The following is a 27,960-nucleotide window of genomic DNA, read 5'->3' as shown; positions in this document are numbered from 1 at the left end:
ACAACGCCCTGACCTTCATGCTATAGAAAACAGATCATTTTTACCCTTTTAAAAATAGTTATAGGGGGAGGTCCGGGGGATGTCTGTCTTTGAAAGGGTTATTGTAATATTTAAGATGTCCCCTTTACTGATGACCTAAACCTAAAAGTCAAGGGGTCTGAATACTTACCAAAGAAACTGTAAGTGATTGAGGAGAGAGCATCATTGCTATATTCTAATTACAATCATTGACCCATAAGGGAACACATGACCAAAGCAATGCGTGACCCATGCAGAATTAAAACAATATTCATCTTAATGAGAAATATAATCGAATAAACAAATGTTTGCATAACCAAAGACATGAAAACGGGTGGGAACATTGTATTTAGCTAGGATTTCATAAGGCCAGGAATGTCATTGAGAATAACAATAGACAATAGTTAATGTTGCTAGTTTAGGGATGAAGATAGTGAAGGTTCATCAATGTTAAGCATGTTTTTAATTTGATGTGGAAACAATGTTTATTCAACCAGTGAGAGGCTTGTAAATGCCCACAGGAAAGTGGAATGAGGAACTCTTTATTGAGACAATCATGAAACAGCAATCTGTGGGTGAGTTGTAGTGGATATTATAATATAAGGATCTGCTGGAGTCCAAGTCAAACCAAGATTCTTTATTTCTGAGCTCAGAGAGAATAACAGTTTGGTATTTGGTATTTTACTAGGATCCCCATTAGCTGTTGCAAAAGCAGCAGCTACCCCTCCTACAGTCAACACAAAACATGACACATAATTGTCACGTCTCTCGTCGGAAAGCATGGACCAAAGCGCAGCGTGGTAAGTGTTCATGATTTTTATTTAATCAAAAAACACTCAAACAAAATAACAAAGAGAAGAACGAACAGTTCTGTAAGGCAAATCAACTATACAGAAAACAACTACCCAAAAAACACAGGTTGAAAAAGGCTGCCTAAGTATGATTCCCAATTAGAGACAACGATAGACAGCTGCCTCCGATTGGGAACCACACTCCGCCAAAAACAAAGAAATAGAAAACATAGAAATAAAGAAACTTGAATTCCTACCCGAGTCACACCCTGGCCTAACCAAAATAGAGAATAAAAAGCCTCTCTATGGCATGACAATAATACAGAACATCAATAGACAAGAACAGAACTACATACATTTTCTAAAAGGCACAAGTAGACTACATATCAATGCATATACACAAACTACCTAAGTCAAATAGGGGAGAGGTGTTGCTTTATCTGTTTTTTGAAACCAGGTTTGCTGTTTATTTATGCTTTGTTTAATGCCAGTGGCAGGCCATTGGTAAAAATAGAAAAGAGTAGAGGGCCTAGAGAGCTGCCCTGCGGTACATCACACTTCATATGTTTGACATTAGAGAAGCTTCCATTAAAAACCCTCTGAGTTCTATTAGATAGACAGCTCTGAATCCACATTATGGCAGAGGTTGAAAAGCCATAGCACAAACATTCTTAAACAACAGGTTATGGACAATAATATCAAAGGCTGCACTGAAATCTAACAATAGAGCTCCCACAATCTTCTTGTTATCAATTTCTCTCAACCAATCATCAGTCATTTGTGTTAGTGCAGTACATGTTGAGTGCCCTTCTCTATAAGCATGCTGAAAGTATGTTGTTCATTTGTTTACAGAGAAATAGCATTACATTTGGTAAAACACCATTTTTTCCAACAGGTTGCTAAGAGCTTGCTGCCAGCTTATAGGTCTGCTGTTAGAACCAGTAAAGGCTGTCCTCAGTAGCTTTCCATCTAAGTTGTCAATGCCAGGAGGTTTGTCATTATTGATCGATAACAATTGTTCCACCTCTCCCACACTAACTTTACAAAATTCATAACTTGCACTGCTTTTCTTTCATGATGTTTTTTTCCATCATTCTTTATATCATTGATCTTGGCTTCCTAATAAAGTTGATTATTTTTGTTGAGTTTGTTCACATCATTTCTCAGTTTGCAGTATGTAAACCAGCCAGATGTGCAGCCAGACTTATTAGCCACTCCTTTTGCCCCAACTCTTTCAAACATACAGTTTTTAAATTCCTCATCAATCCATGGAACAGTTCTAACAGTCAGTACATGTTTATCAATAATTGGAAGAAGCAATTTCATCTGGTAAAAACAGGTCAACACATTATAAGGCAACAATATAAGACAATGGGAGCACTGTGTATGTTCTCTGATAAGATGTGAGTCAATGAGATGTGAAATATCAATATACACGCTAAGAGAAGTCATTTCTCTCTCCTGTGTGGATTCTCTAATGACATTTAAGTGATTGTTATGAGTAACATCTTTTCCCAAAATCTAATCTTCTGTAAGCCTTCTCCTCTGTGTCTCATGTTCTTTCAGGCTTCCAAAATGGGCAAAAGCGTTGCGCCCTGGGAGGAGTGGTAATGCATCTCCCCTGTGTGTATTATCTTGTGCTGTTTCAGGGTCCCTAACTGGTTAAAACACTTGCCACACTGGGAGCAATGGTAAAGCTTCTCCCCTGTGTGTATTCTCTTGTGCTGTTTCAGGGCCCCTAACTGGTTAAAACACTTGCCACACTGGGAGCAGGGGTAAGGCTTCTCCCTGTGTGTATTCTTTTGTGTTTTTTCAGGTCCCCTGTCCCGTTGAAACACTTGCCACACTGGGAGCAGGGGTAAGGCTTCTCCCCTGTGTGTATTCTTTCGTGTTTTTTCAGATCCCCTGCCCAGGCGAAACACTTTCCACACTGGGAGCATTGGTATGGCTTCTCCCCTGTGTGAATTTTCTCGTGAGCTTTCAGGTGTCCTTTCTCGCTATACATCTTTTCACATTGCGAGCAGTGGTAAGGCTTCTCCCCTGTGTGTATTCTCTGGTGTCGTTTCAGCTTCCCCAAATCGTTACAACCCTTTCCACACTGGGAGCATTGGTAAGGCTTCTCCCCTGTGTGCATTCTCTCATGCCGTTTCAGCTCCCCTGACTGGTTGAAACACTTTCCACAGTGGGTGCAGTGGTAAGGCTTCTCCCCTGTGTGTATTCTCTCGTGTTGTTTCACCTTCCACAAATCGTTAAAACGCTTTCCGCAGTGGGAGCAGTGGTAAGGCTTCTCCCCTGTGTGTATTCTCTCGTGTCTTTTCAGCTTCCCCAAATCGTTACAACCCTTTCCACACTGGGAGCAGTGGTAAGGCTTCTCCCCTCTGTGTATTCTCTCGTGCCGTTCCAGCTTCCCCAAATCGTTAAAACCCTTTCCACAATGGGAGCAGTGGTAAGGCTTCTCCCCGGTGTGTATTCTCTCGTGAGTTTTCAGGTTTCCTTTCTGGTTAAAACTCTTTCCACACTGGGAGCAGTGGTATGGCTTCTCCCCGGTGTGTATTCTCTCATGTTGTTTCAGCTCACATAAGTGGTTACAACCCTTTCCACAGTGGGAACACTGGTGTCGTCTTGCTGGTTTGGACGTCCCTGACTCTGGTTCCTCTGAGTCTGGTCTTTCTCCTGCCAAAGACAGTGTTCTTTAAAATAGAGACCCGAATTAAACCTCCACGTGATAAAACGGCCTTGCTACGAGGGTAAATTCTAATCAGATCCCTCAATAACCTAAGGCCAGTTTTAACAATCTCAGTGTGATTTTAAAACAAATGTTGTAGAGTTTCCTGGTAATTACTGACAATGTTTACACTACTTATTTATTCATTCTGTTTTCGTCAGAACACAAAAAACTAAACAGTTCTAGGACACTCAAGACGTCACTGGATTCCAATCGAGCAGGTAGTTCTAAATATATAACTTTAATAGCTGTATGATACAGAATACGACCTACAGTCGTGGCCAAAAGTTTTGAGAATGAAAAATATTACTTTCCATAAAGTTTGCTGCTTCAGTGTCTTTAGATATTTTAGTCAGATGTTACTATGGAATGATGAAGTATAATTACAAGCATTTCATAAGTGTCAAAGGCTTTTATTTACAATGACATGAAGTTGATGCAGTGTCAATATTTGCAGTGTTGACCCTTCTTTTCAAGACCTCTGCAATCCGCACTGGCATGCTGTCAATTAACTTCTGGGCCACATCCTGACTGACGGCAGCCCATTCTTGCATAATAATTACTTAGTTATCACTTTTGCCTTATGGCAAGGTGCTCCATCATGCTGGAAAAGGCATTGTTCATCACCGAACTGTACCTGGATGGTTGGGAGAAGTTGCTCTTGGAGGATGAGTTGGTACCATTCTTTATTCATGGCTGTGTTCCAACATTGTGAGTGAGCCCACACCCTTGGCTGAGAAGCAACCCCACACATGAATACCCCAGTCCTCAGCAGTCCAATCCATGTAACTTTTGCAGAATATCAGTCTGTCCCTGATGATTTTCCTGGAGAGAAGTGGCTTCTTTGCTGTCCTTCTTGACACCAAAAGTGTTTGCTTCACTATGCGTGCAGATGCACTCACACCTGCCTGCTGCCATTCCTGAGCTCTGTACTGGTGGTGCCCCGATCCCGCACCTGAATCAACAAGCCTTCTTCACAACAATTGAACCGCTCTCCTTTAAGTTCTTGATGATCCGATAAATGGTTGATTTTGGTGCAATCTTACTGGCAGCTTATCCTTGCCTGTGAAGCCCGTTTTGTGCAAAGCAATGATGACGGCACGTGTTTCCTTGCAGGTAACCGTGGGTAACATATGAAGAACAATGATTCCAAGCACCACCCTCCTTTTGAAGCTTCCAGTTTTGGGGAGATTCTGATATTTTGCATAGAAAATAGTGACTTTGCAATTAATTGCAACTCATCTGCACACTCTTCATAACATTCTGGAGTATATGCAAATTGCCATCATACAAACTGAGGCAGCAGATTTGGTGAAAATTAAAATTAACTTTTGGCCACGACTGTACACACTTCCTTAAACATAAAATAAGTAAATAAGTCATTTTAAGTGGAAGTCCTAAACTTGTTTTTACGTTGAAAACACATAGCACATCAGTAAAATCTCCCCGTTGTTGAAAGGGTTCGACACCTGCTGTTTAAATGGCCCAATTTCTTATTTAGACGTTCACAGATTTTCAACATTTTGACTATCGCTGATGTCATATTTTGGGTAAAGTAAAAAATAAAGTGAAATATTTGGAAAGATGTTCCTCAAACTGATAGCAACTACAATAATTTTTAACATCCCTGTTAGTTAACATTAGTTAGTTAACATTTATTCTCTGCCAAGATAATCCATCCACCTGACAGGTGTGGCATATCAAGGAGCTGATTGAACAGCTTGATTATTACACAGGTGCACCTTGTGCCGGGGAAAATAAAAGGCCACTCAAATATGCAGTTTTGTCACACAAAACACACACAACGTCACTAGTCATGTTTTGCAGCTGTTTCGGGACAGCACTACAGGGATTCTATTCAACTAACTTTAATAACTAGTGTTAATACCTGCCTGGCGCACTAACAAACTTTATCCTTACCCCCCTCTAAAATTACTGCTACAGAATTAGCATAGTAGGCCATGTAATTTAAGGTAATCTGAAATATTTAGGACTGACTTATTCCTTGCCACCCATTCTGAAACACACTGCAGCTCTTTGAAAGTGTTGCTGTCATTTCAGTTTCCGTGGTAGCTGACGTGTACAGTGTTGAGTCATCCGCATACAGACACACTGGCTTTACTCAAATGTTGTTGGCATGTCGTTGGGAAAGATTGAAAAAGGTAGGTGCCAAACAGCTGCCCTGGGGAATTCCTGATTCTACCTTGATTGTGTTGTACAGGCTTCCATTAAAGAACACTCTCTGTGTTCTGTTAGACAGGTAGCTCTGGGGCGGCAGGTAGCCTAGTGGTTAGAGCGGTAGGCCAGTAACCAAAAGGTTGCTGGATCGAATCCCCGAGTTGACATGGTAAAACTCTGTCGTTCGGCCCCTGAACAAGGCAGTCCTAGGCAGTCATTGAAAATAAGAATTTGTTCTTAACCAACTTGCCTAGTTAAATAAAGGTTAGCTTTTTTAAAACTCTTTATCCACAATATAGCAGGGGGTGTAAAGCCATACATGTTTTCAGCAGCAGACTACGATCGATAATGTCAAAAGCCGCACTGAAGTCTAACAAAACAGCCCAAACAATATTTTTATCGTCATCAATTTCTCTCAGCCAATCAGTCATTTTTAAGTGCTGTGTTTATTGAATATCCTTCCCTGATCACAGCTTTCCTCAGCATTAGTTAATTAATTAACAGTGTCTAGAGTTTAGTTTGCCTGTTCAACAGTCTTGTAAAGATAGGGGGGTTAACTGGGACAGGCAATGTAATGTTTTAAGGATAAGTTTTTGTAAAACAAGCACCTTACATTGGATCATCTTGAAACTCTCTCTAAAGCTAACTTTCATCAAGGTTTTATATGGTCTATTGGTTTCCCTCGTTTCATTGGCAGAATCCTTTTTCAGTGTTATGATATTCATAACATCCATATCCACCAGTCTATATTCCTGTCAACTAACAGAACTCCACTGGTTGTCCTGGTAACAGATACCAGTGGGCAGATCTATTGTATTTGTTCAAACTAAACTACAGCACTTACTTTGATGAGTCAAATCTGATCCTTTCATCTCTTCTCCTCCTCTCACAGTTCCACTCAGCCCCGTTGTTTTCCTGCAGTCCACCAGCATCACAGACAACCTCTTCATACCCAGCAGTAAGGTGCGACCGGGAGAGGCACGACACATGGACTCCGGGAGGCTGGAAGGGCTAGCGTTGTCCTGGTAACCATAAAGAGGGGACACAGATGCACATCATTATGGATGCTGATGTCACTGTTGTCATAAAGTGCTCTACAGAAACCCAGCCCAAGCCGATAAAGCAAGCTGTATGCTAGACCAGACCAAGCTGTATGCTAGACCAGACCAAGCTGTACCATCTGGTGTTCTGATCTGGAGAGACTCTTCTCTGCCTCGTCAGCATCAGGATGTTGTTGAGGCTCCCCAGAGGATCCATAATAGTCATGTCTCTTTCCTGTGTGAATGAGAACATCAAACAGATGGTAAACTTATGATCTTCTATTGCAATCACAGAGTCTTACAAGAGGCATTAATATGTCTAAAAAGGGCCTAAAATGGCAAATTTCATCTTGATTTCCTAAAAAAATACTTGTGATGCAAATGTAAAAGGGTTGTTCCACAAAATGGGTGCCTTTTTTTATATTTTAAGTAGAACATACACAGCAATATTGAATTTTAAAAGACTGTTATACTAGATGAGGGGAACTCCGCTCTCTCCACTGGCTTCCAGTTGAAGCTCGCATCCGCTACAAGGCCATGGTGATTGCCTACGGAGCTGTGAGGGGAACGGCACCTCAGTACCTCCAGGCTCTGATCAGGCCCTACACCCAAACAAGGGCACTGCGTTCATCCACCTCTGGCCTGCTCGCCTCCCTACCACTGAGGAAGTACAGTTCCCGCTCAGCCCAGTCAAAACTGTTCGCTGCTCTGGCCCCCCAATGGTGGAACAAACTCCCTCACGACGCCAGGACAGCGGAGTCAATCACCACCTTCCGGAGACACCTGAAACCCCACCTCTTTAAGGAATACCTAGGATAGGATAAAGTAATCCTTCTCACCCCCCCCTTTAAGATTTAGATGCACTATTGTAAAGTGACTGTTCCACTGGATGTCATAAGGTGAATGCACCAATTTGTAAGTCGCTCTGGATAAGAGCGTCTGCTAAATGACTTAAATGTAATGTAAATGTAACTTTAATGTCTAACACATGGAGAATTCAATACTAATTCAATACTAATACTAATTGAAAAGTCGCAAAAGTATATGAACCAATGGCAGATCGACCATTTAACAATTCCTACAGTAAGAACGCCCATTAAAAACCCCACATTAGTTCAACAACTGCATAGTCTGTGTCCCTGTTTTTAAGACAGTACTCACTGGTGTCAATCGGATCTTCTGTCTCCTCCTTTTTCACTCTCAAAACGTCTTCCTCCTTCACGTTTATTAAGATAGCATCCTCTTCCTCACTAAAAGGTTCTTTCTCTTCTTTAACTATAACAGCCTCCTCTTCCTCCTTTTTAATTCTGAAAGATTCTTTCTCCGTACAGCAGACCTCCTCTTCATTAGCAAGGGAGGAGTAGTTCAGTGAGCTCATGGTCAGGGATGTTAGCTAGCTAGCTAGCATTAGCGACTAGCCAAGTGCTAACCTCAGTATCAATCTTTAACAAGTTTGCAAATTGAACAAGCACATTAGGTTAAAGTTCACCAGTAGATACATCAACCGAAATTTGTTTAAAACACTGAGATTAGCTAATGTACAATAACATGGTCTAAAGAATCAATCTTTCAGTTTTATGTTGTCTAACAAGCTACCGAGGTGGTTGTAAGAGTTGGCGCCTGTTCCTGAAGAAGTGTCCCGTCCAGTCCATTATACGTCATCAAGAAGCATCACCTGATAGACGCACATCGCCATCTGCTGGCTGGAGTGGGTAACGCAGTTTGGAAACAATAGGTACTACACTTTGGTATTGGAAAGAACGTCATAATAATTTAACAATAAACTGATATATTTTCTCTTACGTCTTACAAATAATACTTTCCTGTACACAGACGTGGAAGCTTAAAATTAATATGTGGATGATGAATAAATACTTCTACGAATAGGTAGCGTGTTAAAACACATTTCTGTTAATACTCTGTTCATCAGCACTACTTCAAGGTCTCAGAGCAAGTGACGTCACCGATTGAAACGCTATTTCGCGCGCACCGCTAACTAAGCTAGCAGTTTCACATCCGTTACACCAACGGATCAACCTATTGTGTGTATTGAACATTCATACTGGACAGTTTTACCTATAGAGTAGCACCACCACCCATTCTCTTGAAGTCAAAGCCACAGTGTATTGTTGCTATCGGAGTTTTTGATTAATAATCCTATTCATTTCAAGCCCCACTAAGATGTCACCATACTATTCTTTTAAAGCCCCACGATGTAAGACATACATCATCAGAGTGGGCCTCCCATTTAAATGTAAACAATGGAGCAAATGCATCACATGTGAACATCACTTGATTATCAGAGGGGTGTGTTATGACATCAGATAGAACTACTCAGACATTCCAAATATCACTTGATTATCAGAGGGGTGTGTTATGACATCAGATAGAACTACTCAGACATTCCAAATATCACTTGATTATCGGAGGGGTGTATTATGACATCATATAGAACTACACAGACATTCCAAATCAGGCTTCATCCACATCATGAAGGTGGATATTGATCCAACCATTTCCAAAGTAATGACCGGGCTGATGGAAACAGGATATGCCTGTACACTTTTCTAAATGCCGACAGACGATTTGTTACTTCGTTTGACATGGTGGGGTCATTTTGTTTCAGTAAAAAATGTATAAACGAGAAGTGGCGGTCCTTTATGCGCAAATATTGATTTAATAACGATAATATCTTAGTTAACTTGGAGTCACGTGATGATATGTTGTGTGGTCTCCCACTACGATTTGAGAAACCATGCAGTTTATTAGGCTACAGATTAAATAAATGATGAACTTCACAGGGTGGTGAAAGTGCATGTGTTGAGCTTGATGCTCCTTTCCAATACATTTTGAGGGTCTTCATCTGGTGACATGATGATGATTGATGCTTGGTTGCCATTTGACAAATAAAATAATGTCGCTCTCATCCATAATAATCTGATCATGTAGGTAGCCTACTAGCACTGTATCTGTGAGCTGCTGGCTACAGTGCACGGGACAAGAGGACTTTTGCTATATAACTCAACGGTTTTTCAAAACCATCAGTAGAGTTGAAAATGCGATGGAAACCCATTTAAACTTGCATTTTTCATTCAGTACATGGGAATTCAACAGGAAAACATTTTTTTCCCGTGCACTACGTCATCACGCAAAAACTTTTATCCGCAATAAACCTGTTTTATGCAAACATTTCCCGTGGGAAAATGCGTATATTGTTTTATGCAGATTTGAGAATATTCACATGAAAATCTGTCGCAAATTACATATGGAATTTAGCTACTAATGTGGATATTGATCCAACACCTGCCGCTTATTCAAACCAGCCCACTGGGCACAGACCTCAGTTCAACATCTAGTTTCTCGTTACATTTCTTTGAAACGGATTTAGGTTGCCAGTTGTGTGAAAATAAGATGTTATTGGTCACATACACATGGTTAGCAGATGTTATTGGTCACATACACATGGTTATCAGATGTTATTGGTCACATACACATGGTTATCAGATGTTATTGGTCACATACACATGGTTAGCAGATGTTATTGGTCACATACACATGGTTAGCAGATGTTATTGGTCACATACACATGGTTAGCAGATGTTATTGGTCACATACACATGGTTAGCAGATGTTATTGGTCACATACACATGGTTAGCAGATGTTAATGCGAGTGTAGCGAAATGCTTGTGCTTCTAGTTCCGACCATGCAGTAATATCTAACAAGTAATATAACCTAACAATTCCACAACAACTACCTTATACACACAAGTGTAAAGGAATGAATACGAATATGCACATAAAATTACATAAATGAGTGATGGCCGAACGGCATAGCAAGATGCAGTAGATGGTATAGAGTGCAGTATATACATATGAGATGAGTAATGTAGGGTATGAGAACATTATATAAAGTGGCATTATTTAGAGTGGCTAGTGATACATTTAATTACATCAAGGTGGCAAGATGCAGTAGATAGTATAGCGTACAGTATATACATATGAGATGAGTAATGTAGGGTATGTAAACATTATATATAAAGTGGTAATGATGTGTACATCCATTTTTCAATTATTAAAGTGGCTGGAGCTGAGTCATTATGTTGGCAGCAGCCACTCAATGTTAGTGATGGCTGTTTAACAGTCTGATGGCCTTGAGATAGAAGCTGTTTTTCAGTCTCTTGGTCCCCTCTTTGATGCACCTGTACTGACCTCGCCTTCTGGATGATAGCGGGGTGAACTACCCTCTGGAGAGTCTTCCGGTTATGGGCGGAGCAGATGTCGTACCAGGCGGTGATACAGACCGACAGGATGCTCTCGATTGTGCATCTGTAAAAGTGTGTGAGTGTTTTTGGTGGCAAGCCGAATTTCTTCTTCCTGAACTGCGCCTTCTTCACCACACTGTCTGTGTGGGTGGACCATTTCAGTTTGTCCTTGATGTGTACGCTGAGGAACTCAAAACTCTCCACCCTCTCCACTACTGTCCCGTCAATGTAGATACGGGGCTGCTCCCTCTGCTGTTTCCGGAAGTCCACGATCATCTCCTTTGTTTTGTTGACATTGAGTGTGAGGTTATTTTCCTGACACCACACACCAAGGGCCCTCACCTCCTCCCTGTAGGCCACTGTAGTGTCGTCTGCAAACTTGATGATTGAGTTGGAGGCATGCATGGCCACTCAGTTGTGGGTGAACAGGGAGTACAGGAGAGGGCTGAGAAACGCACCCTTGTGGGACCCAGTGTTGAGGATTAGCGGGGTGGAGATGATGTTACCTACCCTCACCACCTGGGAGCGGCCGGTCAGGAAGTCTAGGACCCAGTTGCACAGGGCAGGGTCGAGACCCAGGGTCGTCTGTGGAGACTGCCTACACTGACTACAGAAAGTTATGTTATACGGCCTACAGAATGTTATGTTATACTGCCTACAGGACGTTATGCTATACTGCCTACAGGACGTTATGCTATACTGCCTACAGGACGTTATGCTATACTGCCTACAGGACGTTATGCTATACTGCCTACAGGACGTTATGTTATACTGCCTACAGGAAGTTATGTTATACTGCCTACAGGAAGTTATGCTATACTGCCTACAGAATGTTATGCTATACTGCCTACAGGACGTTATGCTATCTTACCCATGTTCACAGGAGAGCCCACCTGCACTCAGCTGGTCAAGTGCCTTAACAGGAAAAGGATATGACATCACACAGGGAGAATGAGATGGCAGGAGCAATGGTGCCCTGTATGTCCAAGGATTCTCTGGGCCAGATTACTGTAAAAGCACTTTGTGACCACTGCTGAGATTTTTTTTAAAGGCCATAAAAATGTGCTTGATTGATTGTATAAATAGAAGTCCTATTACCAGTCAGATAGGAAGTAGCAGGGAGGCCCTATTACCAGTCAGGTAGGAAGTAGCAGTGAAGTCCTATTACCAGTCAGGTAGAAAGTAGCAGTGAAGTCCTATTACCAGTCAGGTAGGAAGTAGCAGTGAAGTCCTATTACCAGTCAGATAGGAAGTAGCAGTGAGGTCCTATTACCAGTCAGGTAGGAAGTAGCAGTGAGGTCCTATTACCAGTCAGGTAGGAAGTAGCAGTGAGGTCCTATTACCAGTCAGGTAGGAAGTAGCAGTGAAGTCCTATTACCAGTCAGATAGGAAGTAGCAGTGAAGTCCTATTACCAGTCAGGTAGGAAGTAGCAGTGAAGTCCTATTACATTTACATTTAAGTCATTTAGCAGACGCTCTTATCCAGAGCGACTTACAAATTGGTGCATTCACCTTATGACATCCAGTGGAACAGTCACTTTACAATAGTGCATCTAAAACTTAAGGGGGGGGGTGAGAGGGATTACTTATCCTATCCTAGGTATTCCTTAAAGAGGTGGGGTTTCAGGTGTCTCCGGAAGGTGGTGATTGACTCCGCTGTCCTGGCGTCGTGAGGGAGTTTGTTCCACCATTGGGGGCCAGGGCAGCGAACAGTTTTGACTGGGCTGAGCGGGAGCTGTACTTCCTCAGTGGTAGGGAGGCGAGCAGGCCAGAGGTGGATGAACGCAGTGCCCTTGTTTGGGTGTAGGGCCTGATCAGAGCCTGGAGGTACTGAGGTGCCGTTCCCCTCACAGCTCCGTAGGCAAGCACCATGGTCTTGTAGCGGATGCGAGCTTCAACTGGAAGCCAGTGGAGAGAACGGAGGAGCGGGGTGACGTGAGAGAACTTGGGAAGGTTGAACACCAGACGGGCTGCGGCGTTCTGGATGAGTTGAAGGGTTTAATGGCAGAGGCAGGGAGCCCAGCCAACAGCGAGTTGCAGTAATCCAGACGGGAGATGACAAGTGCCTGGATTAGGACCTGCGCCGCTTCCTGTGTGAGGCAGGGTCGTACTCTGCGGATGTTGTAGAGCATGAACCTACAGGAACGGGCCACCGCCTTGATGTTGGTTGAGAACGACAGGGTGTTGTCCAGGATCACGCCAAGGTTCTTGGCGCTCTGGGAGGAGGACACAATGGAGTTGTCAACCGTGATGGCGAGATCATGGAACGGGCAGTCCTTCCCCGGGAGGAAGAGCAGCTCCGTCTTGCCGAGGTTCAGCTTGAGGTGGTGATCCGTCATCCACACTGATATGTCTGCCAGACATGCAGAGATGCGATTCGCCACCTGGTCATCAGAAGGGGGAAAGGAGAAGATTAATTGTGTGTCGTCTGCATAGCAATGATAAGAGAGACCATGTGAGGTTATGACAGAGCCAAGTGACTTGGTGTATAGCGAGAATAGGAGAGGGCCAAGAACAGAGCCCTGGGGGACACCAGTGGTGAAGAGCGCGTGGTGAGGAGACAGAACGACAAATAGCTGGCTAGCGAACCTAGAAAATCGCTCTAGACTACACAATTATCTTTGATACAAAGACGGCTATGTAGCTAGCTATGTAGCTAGCTACGATCAAACAAATCAAACCGTTGTACTGTAATGAAATGAAGTGAAAATGTGATACTACCTGTGAATGCGACCGGGTAGTTGAGTTCTATACAGAAGACGTTGGCTAGCGTTGGCTAGCTAGCAGAGTCTCCTACGTTAAGGACGACAAATAGCTGGCTAGCTAACCTCGGTAAATTAAGATAATCACTCTAAGACTACACACTCTACACACTCTAAACCTAAACAACACAATTATCTTGGATACGATGATACGAAGGCAGCAAAGACAGCTATGTAGCTAGCTAACACTACACTAATCAAGTCGTTCAGTTGAGTGTAATAGTTTCTCCAGTGCAGCTAATCAGTGGACGTTAGCTAGCTGGCTAGTGAAGACTACGTTAGGACGGCGAAATACGATAATTACGCAATTATCTTTGATACAAAGACGGCTATGTAGCTAGCTGAGAAGAAATTGCTAAGATTAGACAAATCAAACCGTTGTGCTATAATGAAATATAATGAAAAAGTTATACTACCCGCGGGAGCGAAGTGCAGATGCGACCACTCGCTCCAACCGGAACCGGAAGGCGATTACCAGTCAGGTAGGAAGTAACAGTGAAGTCCTATTACCAGTCAGATAGGAAGTAGCAGTGAAGTCCTATTACCAGTCAGGTAGGAAGTAGCAGTGAAGTCCTATTACCAGTCAGGTAGGAAGTAGCAGTGAAGTCCTATTACCAGTCAGATAGGAAGTAGCAGTGAAGTCCTATTACCAGTCAGGTAGGAAGTAGCAGTGAAGTCCTATTACCAGTCAGATAGGAAGTAGCAGTGAAGTCCTATTACCAGTCAGGTAGGAAGTAGCAGTGAAGTCCTATTACCAGTCAGGTAGGAAGTAGCAGTCCTACTACTACACAAAATGTCCCCTGTCATTGGATTTAGGTTGCCAGTTCGGTGAAAATAAAAAATACCTGTGTTCATGGCTTTTTACAAATCCAATCAGTTTTCCACAATAATCAAACATCACATAGATTTGTTTTGTTGAAATGACGTGGAAACAAAGTTAATTCAACCAGTGGGAGGCTTGTAAATGACCCCAGGAAAATAAAACAAAGAACTCTTCATTGAGACAATGATAAACAGCAATCCGTGGGAGAATTGTGGTGGATATTATAAAATAAGGATCTGCTGGAGTCCAAGTCAAACCAAGATTCTTTATTTCTGAGCTCAGAGAGAATAACAGAGTTACACAGCGCAGTGTAGACAGTCTGAATTCCTGAAGCATTGAGTGATTAGCACATATCTTTATAGTTTCCTGTTCCTGGGAGGGACTTTATTCATACAAAAGACGGAGATGCAGCTGGTTTGCAACGCAGGATGATACTCCCAGGAACAGGAGATTATAATAGGTCAGTTTCACAAGGTTAGTCACATACTCAGATATGTGCTCAGATATGTGGACACATACAATTAACATTTTGCATTACAGACACTGTGAACATTTTAATGTCATTAAATCATCAGTGGGCCAACAATGTAAATGTCAACAATGGAGCAAATGCATCACATCCAAATATCACTTGATTATCTGTAGTGCTGGACAAATGACACAGCCCAGATAAACACACACAGTCAGAGTTTAAAAAAGGACCATTTAAACACATGGAATCTGATTTACTCTATATACTCCATATTCAATTCATATTTTCCAATAAAAACATACAACTATATGTTTACGTATACTTTGTACAATTCAATTTCATACGTTAAAAACAGGTAAACACATTCTCAATCAACAATATAAGACAATTGGAGCACTGTGTACGTTCTCTGATGAATTTTAAGTCAATGTGATGTAAAATATAAATCTACACACCAGAATAATGTGATGTTAAATATCAATATTCACACTGGGAGAAGTAATTATTCTCTCCTGTGTGGATTCTCACGTGACTTTTAAGTGACTGTGATGAGAAATATGTCTTCCCACAGTCTAAGCATTTGTAAAACTTCTACCCTGTGTGTATTCTCTCATTTTTGTTCCAAGAAACTTTTCTGTTTAAAACATTTTTCACACTGGCAACACCCCTGTGTGTATTCTCTCATGTTTTTTACGATCCCCTGACTGGTTGAAGCACTTTCCACACTGGGAGCAGTGGTAAGGCTTCTCCCCTGTGTGTATTCTCTCGTGTCTTTTCAGACTCCCTAACTGGTTAAAACTCTTCCCACACTGGGAGCAGTGGTAAGGCTTCTCCCCTGTGTGTATTCTCTCGTGATGTTTCAGGGACCTTATTAGGTTAAAACACTTGCCACACTGAGAGCAGTGGTAAGGTCTCTCTCCTGTGTGTATTCTCTCATGATTTTTGAATTCCCCTAAATGGTTAAAAGTCTTTCCACACTGGGAGCAGTGGTAAGGTTTCTGCCCTGTGTGTATACGCTCATGATATTTGAGGGAGTGTAACCGATTAAAACTCTTCCCACACTGGGAGCAGTGGTAAGGCTTCTCCCCGGTGTGTATTATCTCATGTTGCTTCAAGGCCCCTAGCAGGATAAAACACTTGCCACACTGAGAGCAACGGTAAGGTTTCTCCCCTGTGTGTATTCTCTCGTGTATTTTCATGTTACCTGCCTGGCTAAAACTCTTTCCACACTGGGAACAGTGGTAAGGCTTCTCCCCTGTGTGTATTCTCTCGTGTAGTTTCAGCGCCCCCAAATTGTTACAACCCTTTCCACACTGGGAGCAGTGGTAAGGCTTCACCCCTCTGTGTATTCTCTCGTGTCGTTCCAGCTTCCCCAAATCATTAAAACGCTTTCCACACTGGGAACACTGGTGTCTTCTTGCTGGTTTGGACATCCCTGGCTCTGGTTCCTCTGAGTCTGGTCTTTCTCCTGCCAAAGACAGTGTTAAAAAAAATAGAGACCCAAATGAAACCTCCACATGATGAAACAACAGTGTTACGAGAGTAAATCCGAATCAGATCTCTCTGTTTTAACAATCTTAGTATGATTTTAAAACAAATGTAGAGCTTCCTGGTAATTACTGATATGTTTACACTACTTATTTTAGTCATCCTGTTTTACAAGTCAGAACACAAACTAAACAGTTCTAGGACACAGACGTCGCTGGATTCCAATCGAGCAGGAAGTTCTAAATATATAACTTTCATAGCTGTATGATACAGAATGCGACCTACACACTTCCTTAACTTCTTCGATATAGGGGCGCTTATATGGCTGTTAATGCGCCAGGAATGAGCCTACACTTTCTGTCGTTTCCCCAAGGTGTCTGCAGCATTGTGACGTATTTGTAGGCATATCATTGGAAGATTGACCATAAGAGACTACATTTACCAGGTGCCCGCTTGGTGAAAAGGTAAATGATTTTATTTGAATGCTTTTCTTGTTTTTGTGAAAATGTTGCCTGCTGAATGCTAGGCTTAATGATGTGCTAGCTATCAATACTCTTAAACAAATGCTTGTGTAGCTATGGTGGAAAAGCATATTTTGAAAATCTGAGATGACAGTGTTGTTAACAAAAGGCTAAGCTTGTGAGCCAATATATTTATTTCATTTCATTTGCGATTTTCATGAATAGTTAACGTTGCGTTATGGTAATGAGCTTGAGGCTGTGATTATGCTCCCGGATACGGGATTGCTCGACGCAAGAAGTTAAACATAAAATAACTAAAGAAGTAATTTTGTGTGATAGTCAAAAACTTGGTTTTTACATCAAAGACACAAAGCACATCAGTAACATCTCTCAGTTGTTGAAAGGGTTTGACACCTGCTGTTTAAATGGACCGATTTCTTATTTAGACGTTCACAGGTTTTCAACATTTTGACTATCGCTGATGTCATATTTTGGGTAAAGTAAAAAATAAGGTGAAATATTTGGAAAGATGTTCCTAAAACTGATAGTAACTACAATAAACAAATTATAAACGCAACATGTAAAGTGTTGGATGTTTAATGAGCTGAAACAAAAGAAAGCATAATTTTTTCATCCCTGTTAGTTAACATTTATTCTCTGCCAAGATAATCCATCCTCCTGACAGGTGTGGCATATCAAGAAGCTGATTGAACAGCTTTATTATTACACAGGTGCACCTTGTAATACTTTTTATCGAACATCGAACAGCTTTGATGGGTACTCTCTCATCTGTGTCTATGGGACTGAGTTGGGCCTCTGGAGCTTGAGCTGACAATTGATTCATGACTTACTGATAAAAAACCTACAGCCAGGTTGAGGGGTTAAAACAACACCAGGTGCAGATGACCACAGGATGAACCCAGGATGGGTTGTGATGCCCCCCAATCAGCATGGGAGGGGTGGAACCAGCCCTGACTAAGCATTTATAAGAGCTCTGTTTTTCATTCAAGGTTAAGCTCTCAGCAACATACTCAAGAGTGTGGGGTCAACAGCTTCATTATTTCAATAATTAATCAATATTAAATAAAAAATGATTGTTTGAAGAAATAACAAAGTCTCTCTCAGTATGATGAATTTCCATGGCAATGCCCGCTGCGACAATTTATTTTATTTAGACGTTCACAAATTTTGTACATTTTGACTATCACAAATGTCATGATATTTTGTGTAAAGAAAAAAATAATTTTGTGGTAGATGTTGCTACAAAATATATAAAACACAACATGTAAAGTGTTGGTCCCATGTTTCATGAACTGAAATAAAAGACCCCAGAATTTTTCCATAAGCAAAGGAGCTTATTTCTCAAAAATATTGTGCACAAATTTGTTTACATTCCTGTTAGTGAACATTTCTCCTTTGCCAAGATAATTAATCCACCTGACAGGTGTGGCATGTAAATGTAAAGTCCATAGATTATGGCCTAATTTATTCCTTTACAATGACTGACTCAAAATAACTGTAAATTGTTGAAATTGTTGTTTATATTTTCGTTCAGTATACACACACAGTGCATTCATTAAGGATCCAGACCCCTTCAACTTTTCCAAATTTTGTTATATTTCAGCATTATTCTAAAATTCAAAAAAAAAATCCCCCTCGCCAAACTAAACTCATCAAAAAAAAGAACATCCTCTCATTGTCAACTGCGTTTATTTTCAGCAAACTTAAGATCGGTCCAACAGGTCCCAGACGTGCTCAATTGGATTGAGATCCGGGCTCTTCGCTGGCCATGGCAGAACACTGACATTCCGCTCTTGCAGGAAATCACACACAGAACGAGCAGTTTGGCTGGTGGCATTGTCATGCTGGAGGGTCATGTCAGGATGAGCCTGCAGGAAGGGTACCACGTGAGGGAGGAGGATGTCTTCCCTGTAACACACAGCGTTGAGATTGCCTGCAATGACAACAAGTTCAGTCTGATGATGCTGTGACACACCGCCCCTTCACCTCCAAATCGATCCCGCTCCAGAGTACAGGCCTCGGTGTAATGCTCATTCCTTCGACGATAAACGCGAATCCAACCATCACCCCTGGAGACAAAACCGTGACTTGTCAGTGAAGAGCACTTTTTGCCAGTTTTGTCTAGTCCAGTGACGGTGGGTTTGTGCCCAGAGGTGACGTTGTTGCCGGTGATGTCTGGTGATGACCTGCCTTTCAACAGGCCTACAAGCCCTCAGTCCAGCCTCTCTCAGCCTATTGCGGACAGTCTGAGCACTGATGGAGTGATTGTGCATTCCTGGTGTAACTTGGGCAGTTGTTGTTGCCATCCTGTACCTGTCCCGCAAGTGTGATGTTCGGTTGTACAGAGCCGGGGCAGGTGTTATTACACTGGCACTGCGAGGATGATAAGCTGTCCATCCTGTCTCCCTGTAGCGCTGTCTTAGGCGTCTCACAGTACGGACATTGCAATTTATTGTCCTGGCCACATCTGCAGTCCTCATGCCTCCTTGTAGCATGCCTAAGGCACGTTCACACAGATGAGCAGGGATCCTGAGCATCTTTCTTTTGGTGTTTCCAGAGTCAGTAGAAAGGCCACTTTAGTGTCCTAAGTTTTCATAACTGTAACCTTAATTGCCTACCATCTGCAATGCTGTTTGTGTCTTAACGACCGTTCCACAGGTGCATGTTCATTAATTGTTTATGGTTCATTGAACAAGCACGGGAAACAGCGTTTAAACCTGTTAGGGATAAGGGGCAGCATTTTCACTTGAATTAATTGCGTGCCCATAATGAACTGCATCCTACTCTGTCCTAGATGCTAATATATGCATATTATTATTACTATTGGATAGAAAACAGATGTCAACAGTCAGTAGAACGTGGAATGAAGCCTCTCGTGTGATGTGGGACTTGATGGAAGGGGAATGAGTCAGTGGTCTGTCAGAATGCCCGTTCCTGGTTGCGCACATTACTGTTGATATCGCGTTCCATTACTCTGCAGACAAAAAACGAATGCTCTGGTTGGAACGTTATTGGATATATATGATAATAACATCCTGAAGATTGATTCTCTACTTAGTTTGACCAGTTTATTTGACCTGGAATATAACTTTTTGAAGTTTTTGTCCGAGTTCGCCTGGACCAGCGCCAGCTTTTGGACATGTGAACTAACCGTGCTAGCAAAAGTAGCTAATTGGACACTAGTAATGGACATTATGGAACAAAACAATGATTTATTGTGGAACTCTGACTCCTTGCACTGCATTCTGATGAAATATCAAAGGTAAGGGAATATTTATGACGTAATTTCGTATTTCTGTTGACTCCATGGCGGAGAAATTTTGTTAACCACGTTTCCATCCAATTCTGTGCATAATACTTGTATCTTTTATTAAAGTTAATATGAGTATTTCTCTAACTTGATGTGGCTCTCTGAAAAATTCGCCGGATATTTTCGAGGCACAACATAACTGACCATAAAGCGCCAATGTAACCTGAGATTTTTGGATATATATATATGAACTTTTTTGAACATAACATACATGTATTGTGTAACATGAAGTCCTATGAGTGCCATCTGATGAAGATCAAAGTTTAGTGATTAATTTTCTCTATTTTTGCTTTTTGTGACTCCTCTCCTTGGCTGGAATATGGCTGTGTGTGTTTTTGTGACGAGGCTCTGATCTAACATAATTATATGGTGTACTTTCGCTGTAAAGCTTTTTTGAAATCGGACACGATGGGGAGATTAACAACAGGTTAAGCTTTAATTTGGTGTATTGCACTTGTGAATGCATGAAAGTTACATATTTCAAAAAATATTGTTGAATTTCGCGCTCTGCCTTTTCAGCGGAATGTTAGCCATAAGAAGTTCAGACTCCATAATGTTTCATCATTAGATGCTACAGGCCTCCTTTAAGACTCCATAATGTTTCATCATTAGATGCTACAGGCCTCCTTTAAGACTCCATAATGTTTCATCATTAGATGCTACAGGCCTCCTTTATACTCCATGTTTAAAATGTGTCTGGAAGCGCTACTCTATTCTACTCTCATCCTTTCAGTTTTAATAATATTTAATAATAATAATGTTATAATAGGTAATAACTAACTTTAATAACTAGGGTTAATACCTGCCTGGCGCCCCAACAAAATATTTCTTTACCCCCCTCTAACAATACCTGCTACAGAATTAGCATAGTAGGCCATGTAATTTAAGGTAATCTGAAATATTTAGGACTAACTTATTCCTTGCCACCCATTCTGAAACTCACTGCACCTCTTTGTAAGTGTTGCTGTCATTTCAGTTTCCGTGGTAGCAGACGTGTACAGTGTTGAGTCATCCGCATACAGACACACTGGCTTTACTCAAATGTCGTTGGCATCTTTGATGAAAACCTGCTCCAGAGCAGAACCTGCTGCTTGAACAGAGCTCTGAGTAGAGGTTCTGAATACTTAGGTAAATGTAATATTTCAGTTTTGTATTTAAAAAAAAATAATAATTAGCAAAAATATCAAACAAAAATGTTTTTGCTTTGTCAGTATGGGGTATTGTGTTTATAGAATAAGGTCAGTATGGGGTATTGTGTTTATAGAATAAGGTCAGTATGGGGTATTGTGTTTATAGAATAAGGTCAGTATGGGGTATTGTGTTTATAGAATAAGGTCAGTATGGGGTATTGTGTTTATAGAATAAGGTCAGTATGGGGTATTGTGTTTATAGAATAAGGTCAGTATGGGGTATTGTGTTTATAGAATAAGGTCAGTATGGGGTATTGTGTTTATAGAATAAGGTCAGTATGGGGTATTGTGTTTATAGAATAAGGTCAGTATGGGGTATTGTGTTTATAGAATAAGGTCAGTATGGGGTATTGTGTTTATAGAATAAGGTCAGTATGGGGTATTGTGTTTATAGAATAAGGTCAGTATGGGGTATTGTGTTTATAGAATAAGGCTGTAATCTAACAAAACGAGGAAAAAGTCAAGGGGTCTGAATACTTTCCGGAGGCACTGTACTCTCTTCGTTAGGGGCGGAGTCTAGGGAGATCCAATCAAACAACATCTGTCACGAAACAGCAAATAGCAGACGACTCCACTTCCTATATAAGGGACATAGTCGCTCCCATCTTCACATCTAAGTACATGTTTGTCTTCCATGTGTGAAAGGTAACCTGGTGAATATCATAGAACCAGGGTTCTGTTAGGTAACCTGGTGAATATCATAGAACCAGGGTTCTGTTAGGTAACCTGGTGAATATCATAGAACCAGGGTTCTGTTAGGTAACCTGGTGAATATCATAGAATCAGGGTTCTGTTAGGTAACCTGGTGAATATCATAGAACCAGGGTTCTGTTAGGTAACCTGGTGAATATCATAGAACCAGGGTTCTGTTAGGTAACCTGGTGAATATTATAGAATCAGGGTTCTGTTAGGTAACCTGGTGAATATTATAGAATCAGGGTTCTGTTAGGTAACCTGGTGAATATCATAGAACCAGGGTTCTGTTAGGTAACCTGGTGAATATCATAGAACCAGGGTTCTGTTAGGTAACCTGGTGAATATCATAGAACCAGGGTTCTGTTAGGTAACCTGGTGAATATCATAGAATCAGGGTTCTGTTAGGTAACCTGGTGAATATCATAGAACCAGGGTTCTGTTAGGTAACCTGGTGAATATCATAGAATCAGGGTTCTGTTAGGTAACCTGGTGAATATCATAGAATCAGGGTTCTGTTAGGTAACCTTCCGTTCTATTTCAATGACTTGTTAGTCTCTCACTTTGGGGATATAGTCAACAGCCATAGAGCTCATATACTCTCTGATGCCAAGTCTAGACAGGATCATCCCGCAGGTCCCCACTCTACTCACCGTATGTGTAGTGATGTCCAGTCAGTAGAACCTCATGAAGGTACATCACCACAACATGCTGCATTACAGATCTCTTGAACAAAGATGCCTTTGAACAAGGCCTATGATGTAGCCATACCTCTGGTGGATTGAGCCATCAAGCCCTCTGGAGGTGTCAGATCCTTGCTGTAGAACCTCATGAAGGTACGGGGTGGAACTCATTATACGGATGTAATGGCTAAAGTAAAAGGTTTTAAACAAGATAAATCTCATTTCTATTCTTTCCAGCGGCTCCAACAGCAGAAATGGCCTCAAGCACAAGATAAAAATCCCAGGATGGGACGAGCTGTTTGGGTACCGGGAGGTGACCCTTCATAAAACAACAGATCAGGGGGTTCCACTGTATCGTTGTTGCAGCCTAAATGGCCAAACACACCTTTAGAGTTGAAAAGGCTTCCCTTCCTCAGAAAGCAGCTCTGAAACAGAGCAACAAAGGGACTGATTTGTTTCTGATCTCAGCATCTGTTAAATACACAGACCCCTTATTGTGCTGTAGTGAGTGTGTGGCTCTAGCACTCTGAATAGAGTTCATTATCAAGGAGGACGGTCACGTGTGTTGAGAAGTAGAGGATCACTAGTTTGAGTCCAGTATGGGAACAGAGGAGGAAACTAAACTGTTAGCAGCACACTGGCGTCATTTACACATGAAATCAATAAAGTTAATAATTTCCAAATGAAACCATGTTCTTTAAGGTCTATATAGTATATATATTAAACCATGTTCTTTAAGGTCTATATAGTATATATATATATATATTAAACCATGTTCTTTAAGGTCTATATAGTATATATATATATTAAACCATGTTCATTAAGGTCTATATAGTATATATATATATTAAACCATGTTCTTTAAGGTCTATATAGTATATATATATATTAAACCATGTTCTTTAAGGTCTATATAGTATATATATATATTAAACCATGTTCATTAAGGTCTATATAGTATATATATATATATATATTAAACCACGTTCTTTAAGGTCTATATAGTATATATATATATTAAACCATGTTCTTTAAGGTCTGTATAGTATATATATATATTAAACCATGTTCATTAAGGTCTATATAGTATATATATATATATATATTAAACCATGTTCTTTAAGGTCTGTATAGTATATATATATTAAACCACGTTCTTTAAGGTCTATATAGTATATATATATTAAACCATGTTCTTTAAGGTCTATATAGTATATATATATTCAACCATGTTCTTTAAGGTCTATATAGTATATATATATTAAACCATGTTCTTTAAGGTCTATATAGTATATATATATTAAACCATGTTCTTTAAGGTCTGTATAGTATATATATATATATATATATATTAAACCATGTTCTTTAAGGTCTATATAGTATATATATATTAAACCATGTTCTTTAAGGTCTATATAGTATATATATATTAAACCATGTTCATTAAGGTCTATATAGTATATATATATATATATTAAATCATGTTCATTAAGGTCTATATAGTATATATATATATGAAACCATGTTCTTTAAGGTCTATATAGTATATATATATATTAAACCATGTTCTTTAAGGTCTATATAGTATATATATATATTAAACCATGTTCTTTAAGGTCTATATAGTATATATATATATTAAACCATGTTCTTTAAGGTCTATATAGTATATATATATATTAAACCATGTTCTTTAAGGTCTATATAGTATATATATATTAAACCATGTTCTTTAAGGTCTATATAGTATATATATATTAAACCATGTTCTTTAAGGTCTATATAGTATATATATATTAAACCATGTTCTTTAAGGTCTATATAGTATATATATTAAAGCATGTTCATTAAGGTCTATATAGTATATATATATTAAAGCATGTTCATTAAGGTCTATATAGTATATATATATTAAACCATGTTCATTAAGGTCTATATAGTATATATATATTAAACCATGTTCTTTAAGGTCTATATAGTATATATATATTCAACCATGTTCTGTTAAGGTCTGTATGTTGGAGTTCAGGCTTCATTTGACCTGATAAAGTAGGAAATTAATTTAATTTTGTCCATTACAGAGATGGAGGCCAAGACAACAAAAAAAAGAAGCTTGTTTTAAAATATATATTTGCCAGTTTAACAAGTCCTGTAGATCAAATGTTAATGAAGCAATACAGACCACATTGAAGTGTCTGGGGTTTAGTTTGCCTCTTCTAGAGTCTAGTAAAGAGAGGGGGGATGACTGGGACAGGCAATGTAACAGCCATAATGTATTTAGGGAAGGTTTCTGGAAAACAAGCACCTTACATTGGTTCATTTTGAAACTTTCTCTCTAAAACTAACTTTCATCAAGGTTTTATATGGTCTATTGGTTTCTCTCTTTTCATTGGCAGAATCCTTTTTCAGTGTTATGATATTCATAACATCCATATCCACCAGTCTATCTTCCTGTCAACTAACAGAACTCTGCTGGTTGTCCTGGTAACAGATACCAGTGGGCAGATCTATTTTATTTGTTCAAACTAAACTACAGCACTTACTTAGATCAGTCAAATCTGATGCTTTCTTCTCTTCTCCACCTCTCACAGTTCCACTCAGCCCCGTTGTTTTCCTGCAGTCCACCAGCAGCACAAACAATCTCTTCATACCCAGCAGTAAGTTGCTACTGGGAGAGACCCGACATGGGGACTCCGGGAGAGAGGAAGAGCTAGTGTTGTCCTGGTAACCATAAAGAGGGGACACAGACGCATATCATTAATGTCACTGTTGTCATAAAGTGCTTTACAGAAACACAGCCCAGACCCAGAGAGAGCAAGCTGTATGCTAGACCAGACCAAGCTGTATGCTAGACCAGACCAAGCTGTACCATCTGGTGTTCTGATCTGGAGAGACTCTTCTCTTCCTCGTCAGCATCAGGATGTTGTTGAGGCCCCCCAGAGGATCCACGATAGTCATGTCTCTCTCCTGTGTGAACAAGAACATCAAACAGATAGTGAACTTATGACCTTCTATTAAAATCATAGGGTCTTAGACGAGGCATTAGTCGCTCTAAACAGGCCCTAAAATGCAAATGTTAAAGGGTAGTTCCACAAAATGGGTGCCTTTTGCGTCCCTTTGATAATTAAAGTTTAAATTATGCTCCAATATTGCATTTTAAAAGCCTGTTATACTAGATGAGATGCACTTTAATGTAGACCACGTGGAGAATTTAATAAATCTAATTTAAAAGATCCAAAAATATATGTACCAAAGGCAGATTGACCCTTTAACAATTTATAAAGTACTGAATAACATATTCAAGTGTAGAACTTCAGTAGAATGTCCCTTAAAACCCCACATTAGTTCAACAACTGCATAGTTTGTGTCCCTGTTGAAGACAGTACTCACTGGTGTTAATCAGATATGCTGTCTCCTCCTCTTTCACTCTCAAAACGTCTTCCTTCTTCACCTCTTCTGCGAGAGCATCCTCTTCCTCTCTAAAATGTTCTTCCTCAATAACATCATCTTCTTCTTTCACGACAATGTTTAGCCCCAAAGCTTCATTCTGCATACAGCAGACCTCTTCTTTAGCAGGGGAGGAGTAGTTTAGTGAACTCATGGTCCGGGATGTTAGCTAGTTAGCATTAGCGACTAGCCTAGTGCTAGGCTCAGTATCAATATTTAACAACTTTGCAAATTGAACAAGCAAAATAGGTTAAAGTTAACCAGTTGATATGTCAAATGAACTGCGTTAACAGCACAGAGATTAGCTAATGTACAATAACATGGTCTAAAGAATCAATCTTTCAGTTTTATATTGTCTAGCAGGCTACCGAGGTGGTTGTAAGAGTTGGCGCCTGTTCCTGAAGAAGTGTCCCGTCCAGTCCATTATACGTCACGCAAGTAGCATCACCTGAAAGACGCTCATCGCCATCTGCTGGCTGGAGTGGGTAACGCAGTTTGGAAACAATAGTTACTACACTTTTTGCATTGGATAGAGCATCATAATAATTTAACAATAAGCTGATATATTTTCTCTTACGTCTTACAAATAATTATTTCCTGTACACCGAAGTAGAAGCTTAATGAATTTGTAAATGATGAATAAATACTGTGTTTTAATACACATTTGCTCTGTTCATTTTTCACATTCGTTTTTATCTAAATGTGACGGTACTAATCCCTTAAAGCTACGCTCTTTAAGATACAAATCATCCTGTACAGCTTCTACCCCCAAGCCATAAGCCTGCTGAACAGCTTCTACCCCCAAGCCATAAGCCTGCTGAACAATTAATTAAATGGCCACCAGACTATTTACATTGACCCCTCCATTTGTTTTGTCCACTGCTGCTACTCACTGTTTATTATCTATGAAATGTCACTTCACCCCTACCTACATGTACAAACTACCTCGACTAACCTGTACCCCCGCACATTGACTCGGTACCAGTAGCCCCTGTATATAGCCTTGTTATTGTTATTTTATTGTGTTACTTTTATTATTTTTTACTTTTTAGTTCATTTGCTCAAATTTTCTTAACTCTTCTTGAACTCTATTGTTAGTTAAAGGGCTTGTAAGTAAACATTTCACGGTAAGGTCTACACTTGTTGTATTTGGCGCATATGACAAATACATTTTGATTTTATTTGACAAATTCAAGTATGTTTATCCCGTTTTTTTCTGTTTAAGAAACCTTTGTCAACAGAATCGTCAGAATGAATACACCACAGTTCACTTTCATAACAGCCACGTTGTATTCCTTCTCTCCTCCTCTCACCAGACCAATTTGATGCAGTGTACAGCGTATGATCTGAGCATGAACAGGCTGACCCCCACCCCTTCAACCTCTGCAGCAATGCTGGCAGCACTCATACGTCTATTTCCCAAAGACAACCTCTGGATATGACGCTGAGCACGTGAACTCAACTTCTTTGGTCGACCATGGCGAGGCCTGTTCTGAGTGGAACCTGTCCAGTTAAACCTCTGTATGGTCTTGTCCACCGCGCTGCAGCTCAGTTTCAGGGTCTTGGCAACCTTCTTATAGCCCAGGCCTTCTTTT

At 40.4% G+C, this 27,960-nt stretch overlaps 1 pseudogene; it reads right to left on the bottom strand.

Annotated features, from left to right (window-relative positions):
• Positions 1-1,342: 1,342 nt before the first annotated feature.
• LOC124019446 lies at positions 1,343-26,704 on the bottom strand (annotated as a pseudogene).
• Positions 26,705-27,960: the final 1,256 nt, after the last annotated feature.

Source organism: Oncorhynchus gorbuscha, unplaced genomic scaffold (genome assembly GCF_021184085.1).
Source record: "Oncorhynchus gorbuscha isolate QuinsamMale2020 ecotype Even-year unplaced genomic scaffold, OgorEven_v1.0 Un_scaffold_969, whole genome shotgun sequence".
NCBI lineage: Eukaryota > Metazoa > Chordata > Actinopteri > Salmoniformes > Salmonidae > Oncorhynchus > Oncorhynchus gorbuscha.
This window is presented reverse-complemented; position numbering and strand designations above follow the sequence as displayed.